The sequence below is a fragment of the Galeopterus variegatus genome, unplaced genomic scaffold (genome assembly GCF_000696425.1).
Source record: "Galeopterus variegatus unplaced genomic scaffold, G_variegatus-3.0.2 Scaffold8570, whole genome shotgun sequence".
In the NCBI taxonomy this organism is placed as follows: Eukaryota; Metazoa; Chordata; class Mammalia; order Dermoptera; family Cynocephalidae; genus Galeopterus; species Galeopterus variegatus.
In genome coordinates this window covers 47426-60458 of record NW_007734681.1, presented here as the reverse complement: position 1 = coordinate 60458, position 13033 = coordinate 47426, and the positions used below count along the sequence as shown (strand labels likewise).

The following is a 13033-nucleotide window of genomic DNA, read 5'->3' as shown; positions in this document are numbered from 1 at the left end:
CACTCAATAAAAAGGTTTTGGCCCCAAATTCTTGTGGTTTACACTCCTTAAACTGGAGAATGAGGTAGTATGCGCAGGAGACACTCAATAAAAAGGTTTTGGCCCCAAATTCTTGTGGTTTACACTCCTTAAACTGGAGAATGAGGTAGTATGCGCAGGAGACACTCAATAAAAAGGTTTTGGCCCCAAATTCTTGTGGTTTACACTCCTTAAACTGGAGAATGAGGTAGTATGCAAGGGAATAAGAGAAGACACAGAAAATGAAAGGGTTTATCTTCCTGGAACATCAGTTTTGGTAAAAGATTAGGGATAAAATTTACATTTATATTAAAACAAACAGAGTTGAACTATGGAGTAGAATACAAAATTCACACGAACTTTTGAGATAAAATTTTCAAAGAAACGTCAGGTTTGCAGCAGAGAGCTTAAGGTTCCTTCTCAGCTTCTCAGGGTGTCTGAGTCCCACTCCTCTATGGCTGGGCTCAAGTGAACCTAACGGGCCTATAGGGGAGCTAAAAGACACCTTTTGCCTAGCAGACACACTGTATGTAGGAGTTAGCTGGTTTCTGAAACAAAAACGTTTCAAGTTTATAGAAAATTGGTTCAAGCTAGATTCTAAGTCTTTCTCAAAATCACATCAGAAGAAGAGAATTAACAGAGAAATTTTCTCAGTTAAATTCAATTGCACAAAGAAATGCTTTTCTGGCATCTATTTTAACATCCTCCCCAAAGTTTCCCCTTATTACCAGGACTATGAAGCACCAACCTAGTCTGTACCAAGGCCAAACAAGGATGAAACTTCTTTTCTCTTGTCTCCCACCATTGCGAGAAAAGGGGGTAGAGAAACAATGGGGAGGAGGTGATGATGCATAAAGAGAAAGAAAAAAAGAGACAAGGGGAGGAGGGCAGCTGCACACCCCCAGGCAGAAACCAGAGGCCCTTCTTACATTTCTGTCCTCAGAAGAAAAGAACTCAAAAGGAGTCCAAGGAATAGACGCCATGGAAAAGAAGGAAAAGGAATCAGAAAAAAGTCAAGATATTCAGAAGAGTAGTATGTCACATTGAATCAACATCCTCTTTCCTCAACATACCACAGACTCCACCTTCCTGGCTTGAAACCCATTTCTGTACTATCCAGAATGGATTAGCAGTGATTTTACTGTGTACGTGGGAGGTGGGGGGAGATTGAACAGTGGGAAACAGGAAAACCTACCGAAGTTTCCTTAGCTCTAAATTAGAGAATGAACCTTAATTCCTTCTCTCCCTTATTCACCGCATCCTATCCAATTACTGTGCTCCTGAGTATTTCCTGAATCCATCCATTCCTGTGGAGGCCTACAAATACTCTGGGATCAGGCCCTGAGCAGAAATAATAACGGTTGTTAATATTTATATCGTGCTTGCTATGAGCCAAGCACTATTCTAAGTGCGTGGTATAAATTCATTTAATCCTCCCAACAATATGATGGGTAGATCCATTGTTCTCCCCCATATTCTAGATAAGAAAACTGACTCACATGATGATTAAGAAACTTGCTTAAGGTCGCAGAGCCATGTAACTGTGGCATTAGCATTGTGCTGGACGGAGCCTGTGCTCTCAACTGCTATGTGCAACTATACTGCCTTACCAACATTTTTAGTGAATACTTACTCTTTGCCAGGTACCATTCTAGGCTCTTAGGATGCAGTGGTCAAAAATCAAAGTTCTTGACCTCAAGATTAGAATCTCGGATCTTGCCTTTATCAAAGACCCAAAAATAACCTACTTAAACCAACAAGTTGACCACATCACTCTTGTACTTAAAGCCATTTGATGCTTTCTACTATGGCAATATGGCGCATCGAGCTTCCATAATCTGACCTCAGACTAAAGTACCTCACCAGCTTCCTCTCCTCATGCATCTGCCTTCCTTGATGTCATAATCCAGTAACTTCTTTCTGATCAGAGGTCACTGAACACACCAGCCTGATTCATATAGCCTACCCTTACCCTTATTTTCTCTACCTAAAATGCTTCTCTATTCCTTACCTCCCCGTACCACCCATTCACCTAACTCCTACTGATATTATAGTCTTGGTCCAGGTACATCTGCTTTTAAGAAATCTTAGACCTACTTAAGCTAGGTTAGGTACCCTATCTTATATACTACATGAGAACTCTATGCTTAACTCTATTAGAGCAGTGAATCACTCTGAACTGTAATTATCTGAGTGTTTCTTGAGAGTATGGACTATTTTGTAATTGTACACAAAAAGATGGCGATGGTCCCTTCACATTTGTTTCTCCTCTTATAAAAATGGGATTATACTATACATATTGCTTATAAGGTTTTCTTTTAAAGGTTTTGATAACACAATTTCTTTTCCCCCTTTTTGTCTTTTTTACTGACCGGCAACGGGATCGCAACCCTCGGTGTCGCGCCCGCACCGCGCTCAGCCAGTGAGCGGGAACCGGTCTCCACATGGGATCCGAACCCTCGGCGGGAGCGCCGCCGCGCTCCCAAGCGGCGCACTCTCCAGTGCGCCACCAGGCCGGCCCTTGATAACACAATTTAAGTTAAAATTGCTATACATATTTACTCACAAGAAAATTGCAATAATATTATTGCACGACTTATTATTTTTATATTGTTAGCAGTTGGCCGGTACAGGGATCTGAAACCTTGACCTTGGAGTTATAACACTGCACTCTAACCAATTAAGCTAACCGGCCAGGCCTGCAGTAATATTATCATTAACTTCAACCAGCATTTATTAAAGGCCTTCTGCATGCCTTCTATGCTATTTATAGTATATATATACATGCTTTGCTAACCCTCTTAATCTACAAGTTGGCAAAATCCATACTGTAGGAAACTCTACTGGATAATCAGATTTCTTTAATAAAAAAACTGCACGCATGTGAGGCAGGGGACAGATAGGTAGACAGGGAGGGGGAATTGAATCAAAAGAGACTAAAAATCATATCAGCGAGCCACCACAAAAAATTGTTTTAAATATATAAAAGAGACAAAAAAGGCACATGAATCAATCAGTGTAACTGACCTTATTTGAATCCAGACTTGAACAAATGCTTTTAAAACTGACATGTATGATACGTCTGAAAATTTGAATGCTGATTGGATATCTGACGACCTTAAGGAGTTAATTTTTATAATGGTGAAGTATTAAAACGAGTTTTTTAAAAATGAGAATCCTTATCTGTTAAAGACATTCTAAAACATTTACAGATGTAATGATACGATGTCTGCAATCTGCTTCAAAATTAACCCACTTGCTCATGAGTTGTTAATTGTTAAAGATGAATAACAGGCGCATGAGGGTTTATTACATGTTCCATTTTTTGTATATGTTTGCAATTTCCCAGAATAAAAGGGTAAAAAAATTCTCCTCGTCAACATCATTAATATTTTCATATATATAGGGGAGAATGCACAGAAAAGAGACCAGGAAGCTTAAAAAAAGAACCAACAGAAAAGAAAGAGAGAAAGATAATACTAATCTAAGAGGTCCAACATCCAGTCAATATGTACTCTAGAAAATAAGAGTGACAGATGGTAATTTTCAGGTATTACTTTTTTTTGGTGGATGGCCAGTATGGGGATCCCAACCCTGACCTTGGCGCTAGAACACCATGCTCTAACCAATTGAGCTAACTGGCCAGCCCACTCCTTTTTCAAAAAGAAAAAAAAAAAAAAATATCAGAACTGAAGAACATGAGTTTTCCAATTAAGGGTCTACTGAATACCCAGCATATTTGATTTTAAAAATCAATAACAAGGCACATTTTTTGACACTGCAGAATACTGAGGATTGAGGGGGAAAAAAAAAAGATCCCAAAAGTTTAAGTTTCCAGAAAAGAAAAACAGAGGGCTGGACAGCACAGTGCTGTAACACCAAGGTCAAGAGTTCATCAGCCTGCAAAAAATACAGGTCATAACAGACTACAAATTGGAAACTTTTTAGATTTATCAATAGCAAACCCGGAAGTTAGAAGATAATACAATGCAATGCCTCCAAAATTCTCAGGGGTAATGCTAATCACCTAGAATTCTCTATTAAGAATGGTATCAAATAATTTAGTTTCCATGCAGCCTTTTTTCTCAGAAAATCTCCTTGAGAATATCCTTCATCAGAAGGAGGGAAGGGAATAAACCAAACAAGATTTGTCATCCCAGAAACAGATCTAACACAGGAGAGAGGGGCAGGCATTCTTCAGAACAGCAGCTGTGACTTTTAAAACAACCTGTCCAGATAGACACAGAAGAACAAAGGGCTCCAGGAGAGCTGTCTCCAAGGGTGGAGGGAAGAACTAATTGATGACCTCAAGAGTCAAAAAACTTTTTCTGTAAAAGAACAGATGATAAATATTTTAGGCTGAGGGACATTCAATCACTGTTGCAACTACTCAACTCTGCGACTGTAGCACAAAAGCAGCCATAGACAATAAGCAGATGACCGGGTGTAGCTAAAAGTTTATTCACAAGAACAGTAGGATTTGGCCCCTGGGCCATATTTTGCCAGGACTCCTCCCAACCATCCTGTATTGCCTGACATGTTTGGTCAATAAAAGGAGTTACCAGTTCCAGTGGAGAATTGGGAACTAATTTAGGGAGTGTACATTAAAAACTAAGCAAAGGATTGACCTTAGATTTCCCAGCTAGGACACAAAAAGCTTGAACCATAAAAGAAAAAAGCTGATAAATAACTGGATTCATCAAAATTTAAAACTTCTGGTCTTGGAATAATACTGATAAACAAATGAAAGGACAAGCCAGAGCACAGGAGAAAATATTTGTAAAATATATATCTAATAAAGTACAGATATACACACACACATATGAAGGACTGGAACTCAGAATGTATAAAGAACTCTCAAAACTCAGTAATGAGAAAACGTACAACTCAATTAACAAGTGGATGAAAGACCAAAACAGACTGTTCAGAGAGAGACATATGAAGGACTGGAACTCAGAATGTATAAAGAACTCTCAAAACTCAGTAATGAGAAAACATACAACTCAATTAACAAGTGGATGAAAGACCAAAACAGACTGTTCAGAGAGACTGATGGCAAATAAGTCCATGAAAAGATGTTCAACATCATTAGTCAGTAAGGAAATGCAAATGAAAATCTCAATAAGATACCACTACGCACTTATTAGAATGGCTCAAAAAAACTGACAGTATCTAATGCTGACGAGGATGTGGAGCAACTGAAACTAACTGGCTGCAGGTGAATATGTAAAATGAAAAAACCACTTAGGCAGTTTCTATTAAAGTTAAACATATACTTTCCATATGACCCAGCAATCCCATGTCTGGGTATTTATACATGAGAAACGAAGATATGCATTCACAAAAAACCTAAACACAACTTTTTAGAGCAACTTTATTCATAACTGTCAAAAGTTGGAAATAACCCAAATGCCCACCATCTGGTGAATGGAAAAACAATGGTATTAGCTCAGCTGGTTGGAGTGCAGCCTTGTAACACCAAGGTAACAGGTTCAGATCCGTGTACCGGCCAGCCTCCAAGAAAAAGAAAAACAAATATGGCACATTTACACATGGTATACTACTCAGCAATAAAATAGAACAAATTACTGACACATGGAATAGCACGGATGACTCTCAAGAGCATTATGCTAAGTGAAAAAAGACAGACTCATAAGGCTACATATTAAATGATTCAATTCATATGACATTCCGGAAAAGGCAAGAATAAAGGGACATACATGAGATCACTGGTTCTCAGAGGTTCAGGGTGGATGACATCAACTACAAGAGAACATTAGGAAACTTGGGGTGATGAAATAGTCTATATCTTGATTGTGGTGGTGGTTACACAATTACATAAATTTGTCAAAAGGTAAAGAACTGTGCACATTTTTAGAGTAAATTTACCTTTTAGAACATTTTATACCTCAATAAACATGACCCCTCGAACTCAACAGGTACAACCTCTTCCAGTATTCCACATCTCAGTAAAGAATATCATCTTCCACCTAATTCCTCACTCTAGAAATTGTATTAATCATTCTGCATTCCTCTCTTACTCTCTTCCACAAATCAATCCAATCAATAAGTCTTGTCCATTCTATATCCTAACCATTTCTTGAATCTATCCACTTCTTCCCATTTTCACTATCGTCAGTCTAATCCAAGCCATCATGTCTCACCTGCCTACTTCTATAACCTCCTAAATGATCTGCCTGTGTAGCCTCTTTTACCCTTTTTATAATACTATAGCCAACGTAAGCTTTCCAAAATGCAAATCTGATTATATCATACCCTCCCCTTAAAATTCCTCAAAGACTTCAATTTACAATATCTAGTATGTTTCAAATATTTTATTGTTTAAGAAAAAATAAAACTTCCCAGCAATTTCTTAATTTTTCACTCTAACATACCTTTCCCATAAAGGTCTGAAAATAATTTACTAATATTCTGACAACAAAGACTTCAAAATCAGTTACCAGTTCTTAGAGAATAACCAAAGGTAAAGATGAAAAATAACGAAAAAACCTAGAAAATCAAATTGATGAGCTATTTATATTTCTGATGGAAATGTTCTAAATTCTTCTTTGTTTTTAAGTATTCCTCCACCCTACACATACTTCACTCCTCAGAATGCATAAGCTACCCTGTTACTAATCTTCTTCCCCTTCTCCTGAGAATCTTAATTTCCAGTGAGTTTTAGGTTTCCAAAGTTTTAAAAGAGCTCCACAACAACATGGTACTGTCTTAAAGTATGATGTATTAACATATCCTGACAAAATTCCCACCACAAGAATGTTTTTTAAAAAAAAGTTACCAATAATATCAGAAATAAAAAGATATGACATTGCCAAGATCAGATGGATTTTAATTGGGGGTTGCACTAGACAGTTATCTGTCATTTATAATAAAGTACCTGAAACTAGCTAATTTATAAAGCAAAGAAAATTTTTTTCTTACAGTTTTGGAGGCTGGCAAGTCCAAGGTCAAGCTAAGTATCTGGTGAGGGCCTTCTTGCTGGCAGCTCAAGCATGCTCATGTGCTCTCCTCATAAAGCCACCAGTCCACACCCATGATAACCTATTAATCCCTTAACCCACTAATGGATTAATCCACTCATGAGAGCAAGGCCCTCATGATCCAATTACCTCCTAAAGGCTCCACCTTTCAACACTGACACATTGGGGATCAAGCTTCCACAATGAGCTTTGGAGGGGACAAACATTCAGACCATATCTGGGGTGATATTGTTCTTCATTTAGACATTTTTTAATACAAAAAAGTGATTTGGATAATTACATTTCAACAGGTAAAGCATATGGTTTTAAGTATAGAACTGAGGTTGGTGTATAATTAGATAAATACTTATTTAAAGTATACATTATTTTATTAAAATGTATAACTATGTTTAATGTATTGAGGAGCGTGACTGTAGCTTAAGGACTGATAAATGTTCTGGTGTGCCACATTTTAGTTGCCTTCTAACAGTATAATTATAACTAATGCAAATGGCTAAACACTACTGTGATTTTCTTTTTAGTCAAAGAAAAATACAAACGAAAACTCTCCTTAACGATGGCTTTTTATTTCAGTATTAAATTACCAGCAACAAAAATTACCAGCAAGAAAAATTTGGCAATTCCAAAAATTACCAATAAGACACAATACAGTGGCCTAAACTGATTTCAGATACTCAAGATACCATAATCACTTGTCTAAATACCACTCACTGGGCTTAGAACAGGTTACACAAAATAAGAAAAATACTTAAGACCCAATAAAAAGCATTATTAACTTTGCATTATTTGCCATTTCCTAGGGAGACCCAAACCTGCCTCTGATACACACTGACCAAAAATGCTACCACATTTCATATTAAAATAAGCTGCAAGAATCATCTAAACACTTTCTTCTTGCTGTATCAAATGAGTGAGCCATCAGATACAACTATGAGATATCTTTGTTATTTGGAGGTTCAGCGTACAATGCTTTTTGTTGCAATAAAGTTTGACCCACAGAACTCTAAGCACTCCACAAATGTCATTTCCATCATATGACTCTCCTGCTTAAGAATTTATGGCAGTGGCTAGCCAGTTGGCTCAGTTGATTAGAGTTAGGTGTTAGAACACCAAGGTCAAGGGTTCAGTCCCCATACCAGCCACCTGCCAAAAATTTTTAAAAAAAGATTTTTTGTTTCTTTTGGGATTTAAGAATTTACTATAATGTCTAGATTTTAATTAATTCATTCAACAACTATTTGTTGAGTGCTCATTGCATACACAGGTGCTTTAAAAATCACAATAGGTAGAAAAAAAAAAAAAAAAAAAAAAAAAAAGAATAAGTTGGGAAAAAAGCAGTTAAGAGAAATACAGTAGTCTGTCATCACTCTCAGCTGGCAAAATGAATACTGTAGCAGGAAACTGTAAAGTCTCAAAGGAGGGGCAGTGGGCAATAGGGAATATATTTATACTACAATAAGTTTTGGAAGGCATTTGCATTCAAAAATAAATCCACTTCACCAGAATTAAAGATCTTTCTCTCCTCAATGAACGCAGATGCTCTCACAAGTCTGTAGAGACTACTTTTTCCCCAGTTTTCACATTGCTCTAATCAGCTTGAAGTTTAATGTCTTTTTCACTTGCTTTCTCATTTTTTCTTTTGTAATAATATAATCTAGGCAAGTAATTTAAGAAACCAACTGGCCTTAAAAAAAAAAAAAAAGCCCCAAAAAACTATTCTTATGTATGTATCTTAGATCTGGAGTAAGTTAAAGAATTTGAATTTGTCTGGGTCCCTCATGGGTAGGCACGCCTATTTTGGCATGCATGCTAGGTAAAGCTATAACCAACCAGCCTTTTCACAAATAATCAAAACACTAAGAGCACATTTTTCCTATGCCTGATCTTCTAATCAAATATTAAAAAGGATTATTATGAGCATCCTCTCTTTGTACCACCCAATGACTTGCAATATTTGTTATCCTATTCTTTTGTTAAGGAAGCTAACCTAAATCACATATATTTTAGAACCATGGATTTAAATCTTTTCTCACAAACATAAGGCTAAAATGCCAAGATTAGGAATTCCCTTTGCTTTATCTGTCAACGTTTCTGTTGTTGTTTTGTTATGGGGCTACATTACTATTATAGGGGGAGGGGGTCACACTCTAACCAGTTTCTCCCATTTTTCTATTGACTGTAATAAAATTCAGAGTTCTTGCCTCACCTTCCAATTCTTATCAATTTTATTACTACTTCTCAACTGGCTCTTTGTTCCGGACAAATTAATCTATTTGCCAGCTTGTGTATAATATAGTAATTCCTACTTATGTCCTAGCACTGCTATGGAAGACACAGACTTGGAAATTTTATTACTACTTCTCAACTGGCTCTTTGTTCCGGACAAATTAATCTATTTGCCAGCTTGAATATAATATAGTAATTCCTACTTATGTCCTAGCACTGCTATGGAAGACACAGACTTGGAAGAAGAAGAAAAAAGGTGATAAAGTTATGGCAGATACATGCCAATTATCCCTGTAGCAACTTTGCTGACACCTCCTGTTTAAAATCCCAAAGAGTTCTCAATATAGACAACACAACCCCTTACAATCCTATTCTTCTGCCCCCACCCTCCCCCATCAGCTGGCAGGTAGGTGCAGGGATCCTAATCCATGACCTTGGGGTTATAAGGCTGGACTTTAACCAACTGAACTAACTGGACAGCCCACAATCCCATTCTTTTACTTAAGTATCACTTAGGGTAAAGAATAAAGGAATTCCAACATAGCAAGTTATAAAAACAAATTTGACATAATGACACCCATTTGAAAAACTGTCGTTCATCAAGCACAATACCAAGAGACTAAAATAAATCAACCCACAGAATAGGGGAAAATATCTGCAAATCATATATCTAATAAGGAATTAATATACAGAGTATATAAAGAACTCTTACAACTCAGCAACAACAAAACCTAAACCAATTTTAAAGTGGGCAAAGGTTCAATATACATTTCACCATACAAAATATACAAATAACCAATGAGTACATGAAAAGATGCTCAACATCACAAGTCATTAGTGAAACACACATCAAAACCACAAAGAGATGCTGCTTCCCACCCAGTAGGATGGCCATTATTAAAAAAAACAAAAAAAAACAAAAAAAAAAACAGAAAACAACAAATGTTAACTACTTTGGAAAACAGTTTAGGGGTTCCTCAAAAAGCTAAACATAGAATTACCACATGATCCAGCAACTGCTTTCCTACGTGTATAAAGGAACTGAAAGCAGCGGACAGATACTTGTGCACCAACATTCATTCAGCATTATTCGCAATAGCTAAAAAGTGAAAACAACCCAAGTGACCATCAAAAGATGAATGGATAAGCAAAATGTGGTATACTATGGAATGTTATTCCACCATAAAATAAAGTTCTGATACATGCTACAACATGGACGAACCTTGAAGACATTATGCTAAGCCAAATAAACCAGACACAAAAGGACAAATTATTTTATGACCCTACTTACATAAGGTACCTACAGTAGGCAAATTTATAAACACAGAAAGTAGACTAGAGGTTACCAGACAGTGAGGAGAGGGGAAATGGGGAATTACTGCTTAATGGTTACAGAGCTTCTGTTTGTAGCAATGAAAAAGTTTTGGAAGTAGACAGTAGTCATGATCATGTCATTGTGAATGCAATTAATGCCACTGAACTGTACACTTAAAGATGGTTAAAATGGTAAATTCTATGTTATTTGTATCTTACCATAATAAAAAAATACAAAAAAAAAAAACCCCACTATCCTTATTCTAAGTGCTTAAAATCTAGATCACATGTACAACAAAGTTCTGAGGCAAGAGAAAGCATTTAAATCTCCATGCAAAGTGCTCCCTAAAAAAATGGATGCTTACTAATCAAAACAATACTTGGGACTATGAAGACAAAATGTCATTATTTTTGGTTAAGACAGACTTTTACAAATATAACATATTTTAATAGAAGCTTAAATTTTTTTTAAGACTCAGGAATACTTGGGCATCTTTTTTTTCTTTTTGTCACATTATATGCTATTTTGGTAACTTTATGCTACCTCATGATTACTGTGACTATTAGAAAAGTATCCTCTATTTCCACTGTCAGAAAATAGTAGTTATAAATAAAGGGGGAAGCTGGGTGAGCGTGGTGCTGACAACACCAAGTCAAGGGTTAAGATCCCCTTACCGGTCATCTTTTAAAAAGAAAAAAAAAAAAGAAAAAGCTGAGTGAAGGGTATATCTGAGCTTTCTATTTCTGCAACTTTCCTCTAAGTCTTAAGTTATTTCAAAATTTTTTTTAAAATTTTAGGTATCCTGTACTCTTTTAAAACAAAGTTGGGAAACTCAAGAAATACTTACATAGGGTAAATCCAACATTTCATTCTTTGAAAAGCAACCCACATTAGAACAAAACTTAAGTGACTGAGTTAATAGATACTTACTTATCAAATATTTACTATATTCTAGACTCTTACCAGATGCTAGTGATGTTGCCTTCAAGAAGCTCACTGATGATAAGAAAAATGAAAATTGGGCAGGCCAGTTAGCTCAGCTGGTTACAGTGCAGCCTTGTAACACTAAGGTCAAAGGTCGGTTCACATACCAACCAGCCGCAAAAAAATATATATATAAACTGTCAACCGGATTGATAAAAAACTCTGACACCTACAAGAAGGCTGTAATCCAATGAATAAACAACAGTAACATCATTTACAATGTTAAAGTATATAAAGGAAAATCTTTTGGGTAAATAAAACCTTCAAATAGGACATTAACACCTGTAAAGTTACAGAGTTGAGGTAGGCTTGATATACCACACATATTTCATATGGTAGTCTTATATATAGTAATTGGTGTCTGATGCTTTAAAAAGTATTATTAAATATTTTCTATAAAAAATTATATTTCTCCAACCTAGAAACTAGCTGCTTACTGTAATCTCAGGCTAAAAAGAATAGAGAGGTAACAGTAATAAAAATAACAAAAATCAAACTGAACTAAACAGTTCTTAAATCAAGAACAATCTCAAAAAAACAAGTAGACCAATTTACATAGAAAGTATTTGGCTAAAGGTAGCTAACTGAAAATTAAAATGTTAACCACTATACAAAGTATTATACATTCAGTGGAGAACACAATATGTCTGGATTTTTAATTCTTCATAACAATAAAACTTAAAGCAACTTAGACAAAAATATTCTACCTCTCCTCCTCAAAATGACTCAATCAACAGGATTCAACTGCACCCCAAAAGTTGATGTAGATCTAGCATCATAACTTTAACACTACTCATTGCTTCTAATGTTTAAGAATCAAAGGAACTACACTGTTCTATTATCTCCAGTAAGCCTTTCCCAGTTAAAACCCAAATATAAAGCAGTGACATTGGATGAATCTACATATTCTTAAGACAGCAGCACAAGAATTATGCTATAATCTGCAATGTAACAGATACATTACTGTTACGATTCAAACCTAGGCAAAGAGCCAGATCACTGTGATTAACTGATTACTGAGAGGATTGAATCATACATCTCAAGTATCAATAACTTGTTATAAATCTCATGGTAACATTCTAAATTGCTGCTTGTTTTAACAAAATTTAAGACTAGCCAATCGTAAGCTTTCATAACATTAAGTTTATTCAAAGGCTGATCCTTTCACCAATTTACTTAAATTTGATAGTACATACATGAAAAACATTGCTTTTAATCATAACCAAACATTTTTCCAGCATATACAGAGAAACGGCAGATAAGGTGGAACACTAAAGAAACAGTACAAACTTTTTATAAAGTCTTGCCAAAAAAAGGGCCGAGCCCGTGGCGCACTCGGGAGAGTGCAGCGCTGGGAGTGCAGCAGTGCTCCCCCTGCGGGTTCGGATCCTATATAGGGATGACCGGTTTGCTCACAGCACTCAGTGAGTGCGGTGCGGCCGGTCTCAAAAGGACAAAAAAAAAAAAAAAAAAAGGCTCTTTCAGTTTT

The 13033-nt window shown here is 36.2% G+C and overlaps 1 protein-coding gene across 1 annotated transcript in view; it reads right to left on the bottom strand.

Annotated features, from left to right (window-relative positions):
* The window catches only part of LOC103608564 (cullin-2-like), a gene marked incomplete at its 3' end in the record, with an annotated part of 41487 nt that overhangs the window by 24733 nt on the left and 3721 nt on the right, over positions 1–13033 (bottom strand). The window lies entirely within an intron of this gene.